The sequence below is a fragment of the Pseudochaenichthys georgianus genome, chromosome 10, assembly GCF_902827115.2.
Source record: "Pseudochaenichthys georgianus chromosome 10, fPseGeo1.2, whole genome shotgun sequence".
NCBI lineage: Eukaryota > Metazoa > Chordata > Actinopteri > Perciformes > Channichthyidae > Pseudochaenichthys > Pseudochaenichthys georgianus.
Window position 1 is genome coordinate 40,238,648 of NC_047512.1, and position 14,415 is coordinate 40,253,062.

Here is a 14,415-nt window from a genome sequence, read left to right on the forward strand (position 1 = left end):
AATTTGTAGTTCAGGACCATGGACAATGCAGCTTCCTTGCATTGACAGTTCTCTGTGCTGAATGTCCTTTGTCTCATGTTTAATGTTGTGACCTGTCTGGTTTAAATGAGTGTGTTGCTGCTTTGATGAAGCCTAATTTGATAACGTTTCAAATTAATTTCTGAAATATTTCGTTAATAAATATTTCATGAGTAATATAGTTGTCTTTGTCACATTTTATTTGGCATTAGTAAATAATTATGCACATAATACAGATATTTTACATGATATGAGTGATAACACGTGTTATAAGGGCTATTTTGCACAATAGGTGTGCCTTGAGATTTTTACTTGTCCTTTGGTGTGCCTTGGGCACAAAAAGTTTGGGAACCACTGATCTAGTGCCCCCTACTCATAAAAGAATACATTATATTCTTCTGTAAACTGTATATTGGACGTGAAGAACAGATAAATGAATAACTACATCTTACAGTCTATTTTCCATAAACTGGAATGTTTCTAAATACAGAAAGCATTCTGTGTAAACATCACAAAACACATCTGGCACAAAAATAATAATAATTCATAAGTGAACTCCTGTGAGTATTCCCTGACTGTTTCTACATCACTCCACCACTCATTCAGCTTTATCAGGACGTAGGCCTATATGGTGTATATGTTTCTCCTCTATGAAGTCCATGACTTCAGCAGAGAGGTTGTATATCTCCCTCGTCCTGCTTGCACGACCTGGTGATGACGGTTCCTATAGTTTGACCAGAATATGGTCAAATGGTATGAAGCACATATCCTTTCCACCTTCCACCTCTTTTGGATAGAATCGTGTGTTGGGCCCATGAGGGTGGAAAAACTCCACTTTCACATCTTGATGAGGTGCATCCACAGTGACAGCCTTTGCTAACCACCAGTTCTGGTCATAAATGACCGCCAGCCAATCTCCGCAATGAACTACATCAGCAGATAGATCTGTCATAGTCCCGTCAGGACCACTCCTGGTCATTGGCTGTTGCTCACTTTCCTCCTGCTCCATTTCCTCCATCAACATTTCCAAAGGACCTTTCTTCTTTTGCATTGGTATAGGACCATCTTCCTCAACCTGTACGCTGGGTGTGTTGGCAATCAACTGGAATATTGTTGGGCAGAAACACTCGCACATCTGTGGCTCACTGCAGAAACAGGACAGTGATCTGCAATGGATCTCAGAGTTGTTTCGGTGTGTCGGTGTGATGTGACCTGATGGAGTTTCCTTGTTGCAGGTACAGGTTTTAGTGGTTGAGAAAGGAGTGCATCGTATGGCATGTCAGCTTCATTAATAATATAGAGCTTAGTACTGCAAAGGCTTCTGCCAACCATCTCATGGAAGATATTGCCATCCACAATGTCATTCCCCCGCAGTATAAGACTGTCTGCAGTCCTTTTCACAGTTCCTCCAATGCCGTCTGGGGCTCCCTTCCCATGTGAGGTGGGGAAGAAGTTCCAGGTTGTTCTCTGGAAACCTAGTGTTGGAGGGACACTGCAGAGAAGAACAAAGTTTTTCTTGTTTTTGTACTGCTTGCTGGGGCCATCTGACCAAAAGTGAATAGTATCAACTTTTGGAAACTTTAAACGAATATCTCTCAGGACTGGTTCCATGTGAGTCCAAATGGCAGACGCATCTTGTCGCTTGGATTCTGATACTGTGCAACATCCTGTCTTCTCTTCTTTTGTGTAGTACATGCCAGTGTGCAGGTTGAGCTGTGGGAGGTTCTGACCAAAATGGCATGACTGTACCTCAGAACTATACTTGTATTTCCATGCCTCAGAAAAGTCCACATGCACAATTACTGTGCTATCATTGCAGTTCTCTATCATGCTACTGTATTCTCTGGACTGGTTCTGAACCGAGCACACATGTGTTGTTGTTTCACTCTTCAGTTTGTCTTCATATAGTTGGATGAGCTCTGCCAGCGTGCCACTGTGCATTACAAGTCTTGTGTTGAAGTGGAGCCCATCTGCTGTTTGGTCCTGAACTCGTTCCCATTGCTGCCATTCAACATTGGTCTGCTCTTGCTGTGGTGTGGGAAGTGTATGTTTGTAGAGACACCGTGTGCAGGAGCGCAGAAGACATGCCAAGTTTTGGACTTGTCTGTGAACAGCAGACACGTTCAAAACTATCCTCCAATTTGTTAGACTTAACAACACCATTTTCTCTTAGGATTTCAAGCATCAGCTTAGCATTTTCATGGTACTGGCATTGGCATGTCTTGCGATCTGATGGTCTTGGTGCTGTGACATAGAACGGACGTAAGACACAGAATGATGAGTAACTGAGTTTCATTGTTGGTTCCTTCTTGATGAACTCCTTGTGGAGGTTCAATACTGTATCAGTCAGAATCATTCTCTGATGCTTTATTTTCTTCCGTGTCACTGCCGTGTCAGTCGTCATTCGTGCTGCATTATGGTAGACATCCTGAACCCTCTGAGTTATTGTTTGAATGTATGCAGGTTTTTTGTCAGTAAGCCTCCTCTTCCGCAGTGTGTTATATGTTACGCCAAACTGCCTTGTCTGGTGAATTAGACGATATTTCTTATTGAACACATTGACTTAAGAGTTTAAGGTTTGACGGTTACCACTGACACATTTTACTTTTTACAGACCCCAGTGGAAATTCAGCCTCCTATAAGGTATAGTCAGAGTAGTCTTACCAATACCAGATGACAAATTCAAGTGTGTAAATATATTGTTTTAACATATATTTGGTTAAATGTTGTCATGCCATTTTCATTTGGCTTTAGTCATTGGAGATGCATAGCTTACAAGGGATATTGTAGGTGTACTATGTGCTATGTAGGTAGGTAGTAGGTGCACTATGTGCATCCCCCATGACGTAAGCCAAATGAACATGGCATAATAGGGAATTTAGAAAGAGAGAAGGCACACCTCATCCCCTAGGATTGAGCGATAGACCAATGGTATATATATATATATATATATATATGGTTCATCAATGGTGGTAGTAGCATGCAGTGTATTGTTATTGTGGTAAACAAATATACTTTAGCCTCCCTTGAGTACAATTTGGAGGTTTTTGTCACCACCGTCAGACAGTATGTCACCACCGTCAGACAGAAAATCTGACGGTGGTGATGTCTGACGGTGGTGACAAAAACCTACTCTTTTACATGATATGCATGAGTTGTTCACATTAGCCATCTTGTTTCTCCTCTGTTGCTAGCTACCTCAGACCTCGTCTTAAAAAGTATACATTTATGTCATAATCTAATCTAATATTTTCTATACAAAAGAGACAGTGTTGACATGTTATGGTTGTGACAGTAGCAGTCAGATAAAAAAATTACAAGTTTTAGAGAAAATAGCAAACTTACAGGAGCTTGAGTGATCTTGAAGCATGCAGTAAAGCTGAAGGTTTGAAAAGGGGGTCCTAAGGAATGTAGCTGACCTTGTAGTTGCCTGATTTTATTGCTTTTTATAAATATCTGACGGTGGTGACGAATATGTAGGACGCATTTTGAGCAACCACAAAATAATGGTAAATATTGTTCAAAATTCACTGTTTGTCATTTTTAATACATATTACAATGTACTCTTTCATTTGGTAAGAATATTATTCTATTAAATTATTACTTTTTGTTTTTTTAATCAAGTTGAAATGATTATCTCCTATCCGAGGACAACTGATTTTGTAGGCAATGGGCCAGCATATAATCATTAAATTAATAAAAAATAAAACTATGAAAGAACCATACATTTGTGCAAAAGACCCTCTGATTATAACCTTGATTCTTTTTATTCATGTAATTGTTATTCATTTCCAACAGAATTAGCACTTTTCTTAGTGGGACCTGTTTTTGGCAAAGTTTCAAGAATCAGTGAGCTGACAGCCAACCAGTGGACCCTGATGGAGAAGACAGCTGAGGTGTTAGCTCCATTTGAGGAACTCACGAGGGATGTGAGCAATCCCACTGCATCTGCAGCTGATGTCATCCCTGCAATAACAGGTTATTCAACCCGGTCTCACAGTCTGCGTACAAATGACACAACTTTGCAAAGGCGTGCAATAGGTACACTGATATTGCACCTCAAACATTAAAACAAAGAGCTCTGTGGCTTCAGGCTTGCCGTTCCAATAGTTGGGTCTAGAACCTCAATTCCGTGACCATTCTTCTGCTAAGATGTTTTGACACTTGATTTGACATCATTGGACCTTTTATAAAAAATATAGACCCAAGGTCCCTCCCAAAAATCCCGGCAATTTTTGCTAGAGGGCCAAATCCAAGATGGCTGCTCGCGCCATCTTAAAAAATTAACTTTTGAACCAGAGCGCCTAGAGTCATGTGTAAATGCACTTTTGGGGGTAAGTCGGCCACAAGGATTCAATTTCTGACATCAGTTTGGTGCGATGACATCGTTCGGACCCACAAATCCAAGATGGCCACCATCCGGTCGAGAAAATATACACGTTTTGAACGGGAACATGCAGGATCACGAGGTACCGGTCACGGCAGTAGAACAAGCACTCACTGTTATAAACTGAAGTATATATATGTACTATATATGGGGGCGGAGCTTCCTACAGGCGATATAGGCGTTTGCCTAGAGCGCCTCCCAGAGGGGGGCGCCACAAAAAAAAAAAAAAGTTTGCTTGGCGCAGTTTTGGCTCTATATCTGCAACCATTATTTAAAAAAAAATAATAATAATCTAACATAAGGGAAAATGAGCCAAAAATCTAAAATGGTCGGTCGGTCTAAGAGCCTCAGCTTTAAGTGTTCACAGTCAGAACATGCTAGAGCGCTGTGCATTGATGGGTATCTGTCAAGTGTTTTTAAAATTGAGCGTTGAGGAAAGAAAGACTAACGTTAGAGAACTGTGAAGAGGCAAAAGCCATCGGGGCGCAGTATAAAAACAGAAGAAAAGAAGAAGAAGAGAAACGTGCCAAGTTGAAAGGTAGGCTATGCCATTTTGATTGTATTGTCAACATTAGCGAATGGATCATGTAATCTTGCTAGTTAGCCAAGCCAACGTTAGCTAGCCAGCGTTTGTTATTACCATTCAGTAGAAACTGTCATAAGGCTATTTTTGTTGTGTCATGAAATAGAAATATTAGTAATAATAACAATGTTAGTTTTGGTGTAGCGAGCTACACGTTAAGTTTACCTCAGAAAGCAGATTGACTATCCGAGTCAAAAATTTGCCAAATTCAACCCTGTCATAATGTGCGCTAACGTTAGCTAACTAGCTCAGTGGTTCTCAACTCCAGTCCTGTTGAATGTTTTCGTTCCAACCCAGAACTAACACACCTGATTCAACTGTTCTAATAAGATAGTCATAGCTCTTGATTAGTTGAATCAGACCTGTCAGGCTGTCCAAATGCTTACTAACTAAATAATAGCTACATTTAACAAATGGAAATTATTCTTAATTTCTTATCTGCCCCCATATCAATATCTAATACGTAGGCCTACTTGTGTTTCTTATAGGGATTCATGAGTATGCCGCACGATATGGATCATAGCTTGTGACAATGTCCAACATTCCGTGTATCCTGCAGTGTGGAAGGGTTTGCAGCAAAGCCACCGATGCCATTACCTCAATTGAAAAATGGGACACTCTAAAGAACAATACAGAGTTATGGAGCGGTCTTGACAAGTTCGGAGACGTCCATACATCCATCGACTGGGATACAGGTCCCGTCGGACACTGTGTCCATGATACATGTAGGTTGACCTTATGCAATGCCACAAAACTGGAACAGGCCAACAACAGACAGAAAAAACGAGTTGTCGATGAATGCCAAGCTCAGTCTTCGTCTACGTCTGACATTAGTTCCACAGCTGCAACTCCATCTTTCAAGCGGCTGCGATCTAGTCTAGGGCTGATACACGATAAAAATAAATGTGTGTGGTGTTGTAAGACGGAGTCGGCAAAACATCCAGAATCAAAGTTGGTCCTGATTTCGTACGATCATGCATGGGCAGCGTTCAAGAGCCATACGGTGGCTCTGGAAGATGAACTAATGCGCGACAGAATCAACTGTCTGATCAATTATGCAGCTGATCAGCCGTATGCACTTGAGATCAGATATCATCACAAATGCTGGTTTAAATATGTTCGTAACTACCAGAGAATGAGTGAAGATGACAAACTTCCCCACATGCACAATGTCACTCTCCGTGAAGCTCAGACAATTTTCTTTGATAACATCAGAACAGTTATCTTTGATGAACATGAACTAAGGTCACTGCAGAGCCTCCTCAGAGATTACAGCTCTATCGTTTCTCGGTATGGATTCCCAACATCTGGAGTCAAGTCATCCTACATCAAAGATATCCTGACCCGGGAGTTTAAGGACAAGATCGGCTTCCACTCTCGCCCTCAGAGAAACCAGAGCGACCTAGTCTATGACACGTCTGGGAGCGGTTCATATGTCGAAGCAGCGATCTCCTCTATTGGTGTCAGCAGTGAGCAACTGGTGCAAAATGTGGCTGCGCGGCTCAGAGATGATGTCAAGTCCATCAAACTCGTCCCATGGCCTCCACGAGTCGAGGAGCTAGAGGAGGAGGAGGAACTCCCGCCTCTCGTTTTGCAGTTGCTATCGGCTTTGCAGGGGAAGCATGGGGTAGATCTGTCTCCAAGCACACTTTCTCTCACCTCTCTCATCACACAGTACATTATAAAGCGACCCACCACTACCGCCATCAATGCCACCGTCACCCTTCACGGATTGACTCGTAGCAAGGAGCTTGTTGATTCGTACTACAAGCTGGGCATGGGGATCAGTTACCCGAACGTGCTTCTGCTACGTGATGTTTGGACAATGCATGACCTTGAGCGGTGCTCGGTCTGTCCGGCAGAGATCGCTGAAGGGGAACCAAGCATCAGTATCATCGACAATGACGATTTTCGGAACGATACATTGACAGGAGGAGGTACTTCACACCGCTGTAATTGGATGTTTCTGCAACGCGAAGAACGTCTTGTACATAAGCATGAGGCAAACACCCAGGATGAGCAACCGCGGATCAAACATGCCAAGACTGTCTCGGACGTGCTGACTGAGAAGGCCTCTGAGATGCAAACGGTTATGCCATATAGGACCGTCAAGCGTGGCGAGCCTCCGACCCGTCCTAAGCCTACTACTGTCTCATCGAGTACTGAGCCTCAGCGCCAGCGAAGCATTATTCATGCCCTTGCACGTGCTGATGTGAATGGTGACCGCCCTGTTGCAGCCGAACAGAATATCCCTTCGTACAACGGGTTTCACGCTGGATTGAATATGTGGCAGGACAAAAGCAAGGCTTATTTTCATACATCTTACAATCAACCGCCCGACAAGTCAGTTGTGAAGGACGTCATGGACAAGCTGGTTACCATCATCGCAACTAAGCACATGCCCTTTGCCTTCTTAGTTGGAGATCATCCCGTGTATGTCCTCATCACCCTGCTCAAGGCCGAAAACCCAAGCAAATTCAGTGCCATTGTACATTTTCTTGGTCCCTTCCATACACAGTGTGTGATGATGAGTGCCATCTACAAGCGGTACAAAGGTAGTGAACTAGGTGAAGTACTTGTCGCGGCTGGAGTTATTGCCGATGGCTCCGTCGATCGTGCACTGAAAGGCAAACATTATAAGAGGGGGCTACGCTGCTTGCGACTCATGTACGAGGCCCTTATGTGTCAGCTGATGAAGGAGAACCTCGGGCCCGACCTGGCTGATGAGACGAGGGAGAACCTTGACATTCTGAGAGATACGAGTCAATCCGAGGAATCCCGCGCTGATGCTCATGTGGCACTAGAGAATGATGCTGACCTCAAGAGCCTTGTCACCAACATGTTCACCCACGTTGAGGCCAGTGACATGGCAAACTACTGGAGGGATTTCCTGTCCATGACAGACGCGCTCATGCAGAATGTACATGCGGTCCATATATGCAACTGGGATGAGTATGTGAGCTCTCTGCGTGCGATGCTGCCATGGATGGTAGCTTACGACAACAATAGATATGGGAAGTGGCTGCCAGACTTTTGGGCGATGTTGACAGCTCTCCCTGCAGATCAGGTTGCGTTCCTTCGTACTGACTTCACCCAATCCATCACAGGCAACCCCTATTCCAACATGGCCTGGGACATGTGGATCGAATGCACCATGAACAAGGGTAGCAAAATGAAGTCTGGTTGGCTCTCTATCCTACAGAATGAGAAGCAGCTGCTGGTGCACTCCAGAAATGTGAACAATGTGGCCCAGATCCGGGCAGCTCACAATGCCCTTGCAAACCGAAAAAAGACAAAGAGGAAGCACACGGAATGCGGCCCCAAACGGATGCGAGAAGATGAGCAGTGTGTGCAAGACCTGGTTGAATGCATGCATGAGTTTGACACCTTCCCGTTCGATACGGCCTCAACCACCCTCCGTACCTTGCAGTCGGCCATGCCCGCCTCTGATGAGCTCGTTGCAGACTTCAACTCAGCCCATGCCGCAGGGGAGAAGAAATTGACCCACTTTTTGGAAGAACGGGTATTCAATAAGAATACCTCTCTTCATGCACCCGTCCCTCTGTGCAAACGATTGACGTTTGCGAAGGCGTTAAGCAAGGAGAAGCCATCAGATGAACTCAAGGCGAAAGCTGCAGAAATGGAGCGAAGCGCCCTCAAGGCAATGATAAACCTGGTTGAGGGCAGTCAACTTGTGAACCTCCCCGAGTTGCTCGAACATCGTATTGTCGAGGAGTGTGTGCCATTATTTAACTCCAACGGCACCTTCAGAAAGACACAGAAGAGCATGCTCGTGCAGAAGCTCTCTCTGGAATCTGTAGATCTGCAGGAATCATACATCGCTTTTGTGGACATGGGCATGATCTGGAGGATGGCAACTCCATCAGCAGAGGATCGGCGGACACAAGATGGCAACCCATACAAGTGGTCGGACTATGTCCACAAGCTATCATCTATTATCCTTGCACGCCATCATAATGCTCACCGTATCATATGTGTGAACGACCCGTACGACACAGCATACTCGACGAAGGATGACGAGCGAGACCTGAGGGTACAGGGAAACACACATGTGCCCAACACCTACATGAACTTGGGTGACGCATTCCCCACTGCCAGAATGTTCAAGACGCTGCTGTGTAGCTCCAGCAACAAGGGGCGGCTGCAGAAAATGATATGCAGCTACCTGACCGATCTTGCACAGAGTGTTGATGTGGAGATTGTCTACTCTGTCGGCTCCCACTGTACCAACTTATCAACCCAACAACCGATGCAGAACTACAGCTTTGACCAGTCTGAGGCTGACACTGTCCTGTTCTCCACCTATGTAGTTTTGCGCGAGTCAGGCTACAGTGGTCCAGTTGTCATCGATGCCACTGATACTGATGTATATGTTGCGGCAGCACTTATCTCACAGCAGCTGCCAGGTATGCTCTGTATCAAGAGGAAGCAGGAAACGGTACGCTGCTGTGACATGGCAACTGACATGATGGCTGACTGTATTGTGCAGCTGCATTGTATGACAGGCTGTGATGCAAACTCAGGCTTTTACGGCAAAGGTAAGAAGTCTGTGTATGACCAGGTGGCGAAGAGCCCTGTTGCCCGACAACAGCTCTCGCGATGTGGAGATAACCTTGCCCTGACAGAGGAGGTGCTGGAGTAGCTCTTTGCCTTCACACGTAGCATCATCTACGGTGACAACAAGAGCAAAACCATGGCTGAGGCCCGTGCTGCTAAATGGAGGACCATCAAAAAGAAATCCTTCATCCGTCTCCCTCCGGATGCCGACAGCTTGCGTCAACATTGCCTCCGTGCCAACTACCTGGCGTATCTGGTGCGCCATCCATCGCTAAAGCACCATCCCTCACCAATCGGACATGGTTGGGAGCTGGTTGGTGGTTGCTGTCGCCCTGTACGTCACACGCGACCCGCACTCCCGATGCATCTACCTGCACCAAGGCCAACTGAAGAGGGACAGGAAGATGAGGAAGATGAGAGCGATGATGATGACGAAAATCGAGTTGCTGCTGTCCAGAGAGGCGATTCATCGGAATCGGAGGATTCAGAATGTAGCGAGGCAGGGTGCTCTGATTCAGACTGATACGGACTCTCAGTGTCATATTGATAAATAAAAAAAAAAGCAGAATTGTGTTTCATTTGTGTTATTGTTCAAAACTTGCCATTTCTCGAGGCAGCATTTTTGCGATATTACATGTTGTTTGAAGTGTTCTCATTTGCTAACTAGTCAAGTTACAGCTAATAAAAGTATTTTATTTGAAGGTTAAGTAGTTGTATATCTTGTCATACATTCTTATTTCATGGTAAAATATTAATATGCAGATTATTTGCTTATAAGTCGATCAGTACTCAAAACGTGTGTAATTTCTCGACCGGGTGGCGGCCATCTTGGATTTGTGGGTCTGAACGATGTCATAGCGCCAAACTGATGTCAGAAATGGAATCCTTGTGGTCGACTTACCCCAAAAAGTGCATTTACACATGACTCTAGGCGCTCTGGTTCAAAAGTAAAATTTTTAAGATGGCGCGAGCAGCCATCTTGGATTTGGCCCTCTAGCAAAAATTGGGGACCTTGGGTCTATATTTTTTATAAAAAGGTCCAATGATGTCAAATCAAGTGTCAAAACATCTTAGCAGAAGAATGGTCACGGAATTGAGGTTCTAGACCCAACTACAATGACAGTTTTAATGTTTGCGGTGCAATAAACGACACAGCAGCTTATTGGGTTATGGTTAGGGTTAAATAAATGGCAAAGATATGTAGAAAATAAACGCATTTAAGATACGTTCATAACAAACGTAACGTGGGAGAAAATTGTAGGAAAAAAACGTATTGACATACGTTCATAACAAACGTAACGTGGGAGTATCATATGCACGCAAAGTCGTGTCATTTGTACGCAGACTGAAGAGAGTGGGCTGGGTTATTATTATAATCATCATTTTCTATATTTTTTTAAATAAAATAGAAATGTTTTATTTTACTATAATTATTTTATATTCTAAATAAACCATTCATCCATCCATTCATTAAATTCATTCAAACAGCCCTCAAACGGGTCAGAACAATGAAGAGCACGCTCCTAGAGGCAGTGGAGACCCGCTTTTCTGAGGTAGAGGAGAAGCCACTGGACAGCATCGCCATTCTAGTGGATCCAAGATACAAAGACAGGCAAGTACAGTAAATTAATGTACCATTTGAATGCTATTATAATCGTATCTATTACATTATGAATTATGTATATCAAACCAACCAGTATTCATTATTCAAGACCATTTTTATTTGTATTTCCTTTAAATTTAGGTCTGTTAATGGTTAGATTTGTATAGAAGTAAGGCAGTTGCCTGACTTAACTGTTTGGCTGTGTGGTGTCTTGTCTTATGTTTTTCTTTGTTGTGGGTAATTGTTACATTTATCTATATTCAGATTCTTCACAAAGTCAGACAATCTGAGGCTTGCCATGGATAACCTCATCCTGGAGGTAGCGAAGATAGAGAGGGTTGCCAGTGACGAACCAGAGGCAGCAGAGCCTATGCGCAAGACACCACGCCAAGAAGCAAGCAGCAGCCTAAGGGGCAGCGCCTTGGATGAGATCTTGGAAGAGAATCAGCTAGAGGCCCGGTCCGTGAGTACATCAGCTGATGTCCAGGTACAGACCTATCTCTCAGAGCAAACCAGCCCAAGGAAAAGCAATCCTCTACACTACTGGAAAGATCATGCTTCACGGTTCCCCTCACTGACTGCTGTTGCAACCAGGTTTCTCTGTGCCCTGTTAGAAATTAAAATCAATGTTGATATGGCGTAATTTGAATTAAATACACTATTTAATTTAAATCAGTTTTATTCTGAAAAACCTGAAGTTCACTAAGTATTAACTTAATACTTTTATTCTGAAAATGCTTCACTTCCGGTTAGCATTAGCATGTGGCGAAATGCTGCATTTTCAAACCATGAATCAACAGTGAAATGACATGTGATGTTGTACACTGAGCACACTGGGTTTAGCACTCTTCTATTGCCGCTGAATAACGTTTATTAGGGAATGTTTAAATAACCACAGACACCAGAATGATGTAATTTAACAATAGAAAAAGGCAGGAATTGCTTTGGACCCGCCCCCCCGACGACGCCGGCCAATAGGAGAAGACCTCAGATGACAACAGGAAGAGCAAGCCAAGGATTGACCTCTTCTACCTGCTGACTTGGACTGACCGGTCGGATGAGGAGAGCGCCTCCACTCGCACATTTCATTTTGTACACCACCGCATCTTTTGTGTAATTAAATGCTGTTAACTTTTATAAGCTTCCCTTGACTCTTTTCAGTCTCTCCTACCTTCAGGGTTCTAGAATACACTAACAGCCCCCTGCACCTCTGTGGACAGTGAGAGACTCTTTAGTTCAGTGTCCAACGTCCTTGATGAGAAAAGGAACCGGCTCTCACCTGACAGGGTAGAGATGCTGATTTTCCTTAAAAAAAAACTCCACTTAATTGTGAAGCCGGAGAGTGAGTGAGTGAGTGAGTAAGAAGTAAGAGTGCAGCTCACATTCAAGAGCAGACCGTCCCATGATTTAAAAAAGAAAAAACAGTGCCTTGCAATTTTATATCCATGTTTTTGTTTACATTTGAATTGTGTTACTCCAGTAAGATGGAGGTATAATACTTTATGAATACTTTATTCATGTTATGTTAAGCTGCTGTTGTTCATTGCATTAATACTAGACTAGTTAGGCTTAAGGCTAGAATTCTGCACCAAGCCACATTTTTATTTTATAATTTGTGACTGAATGTGAAGCTCGTCAAGCTACCTCTTTCCAGTAGTTATTTTTGTTTTGTTACTGCACTATCTGCACTCAATTTGTTTACATGGTTATTGTGTGGTGGACCACTGATAAGCTTTATTTTGTTTTGATCCAATGCTGCTGTGAAAAAAAAGAAGCTATATCCATGTTGGATAGAATGGGTACTGTCATTTAAATAAAAAAATAACCAATAAGGGACAACTTGAATGCTTTTTTCCTTTTTTTCTCTTAATGCATTGCATAAAGATCGGAATCAATAAAATCAATGTTTATATGGCCTAACCAAACGTTTTTTTTAACGATTGTATCATCATTTATTAATATTGGTGATGACTAGCCACTATCTCATTACATTTTCCAAATAACTGGGATACAATCCAACCATGCCAAAATAACAGAATAATAAACAAAAACAGAATAGCTGTATAGTAAAGCAACTTGGAAAAAAACACGCAATTTTAAAGAAAAGGCTTATCTCCCCAAAAATAAACAAACTCTTCTGCAGATTCAGTGACATTTCAGATTTATTTTATTCATTTTGTGAAAACAAAACTAGAACAGAATACTGAACCATAAGTGGTACATTAGGGTGAAACCTAACCCTGCTCAACCAAAATGAACGAACTTTTGCCGACCTTGGCACGGGAACAACCTGGACATTTTATCGATGGATTTATCGACCTCCTTGACAGGGCCCATGGGAATCTTGAAGGCCTACTGTATAAGGAATGCACAAACAAATAAACTCTGTTTAAAACAGATAACCTAAGACTCAATACGTTGAAGTGCAAAACAAAAAAACTATTTAGAAACCAAATTAACGAAACGAAAACAAAATGTCTAGATTTTCTAGATTAAATGTCACAAATTATTATACATATATATTTCTTCTTGTTTTGCTCGATCTCAGTGCTGCATTTGATACTATCGACCATGATATCCTATTGCAAATATTAGAGCACTTCGTTGGCATACAGGGAACTGCTTTAGGCTGGTTTAGGTCCTATCTATCTGAACGCTCTCAGTTTGTACGTGTCAACGATGAATCTTCCACGCAAACCAGTGTACTGTATGTGGCTCATGGTAACATTTATCAATTCTGGATTAAAAGCTTCTAATATATACAACAATGCCCCAAATGCGCGTTGTAATGTAATTGTGTCAGACATCCCCATACGTGCCCCGCGGGGCCGCGCACTCCCGTACGTGCCCCCTCCCTTCCCTGCTCTCAACGTGAACGTGCAGCGCGTAGAGCTGACGGGACAACACACTCTCACTCCCTAAGCGTCCAATAGCGACGTTTGGTCAGTGTCCGTGGCGTCCAATTGTGACGCTCCTAGGCTCCTTCAGCTTCATAAAGGGACGCAAATAGCTTTCAACTGATTGCAATGTATTCCCATCTGCGTCGGGATTTGACGCTCATGGAAGCACGGCATTCGTTTGTGTCGGCTGCCCTTAAAGGTAATGTGAGCGTCCATTCCCAGGAGTAAAGGATGGCAGAAGACACTACACTACCCATAATCCCCAGCTATCGTTTGGACTACACCATGTGCTCTGTTTGACAAACCCTGTGATAGTCCTCAAGCTCTGTGATTGGAGAGTGTGCTC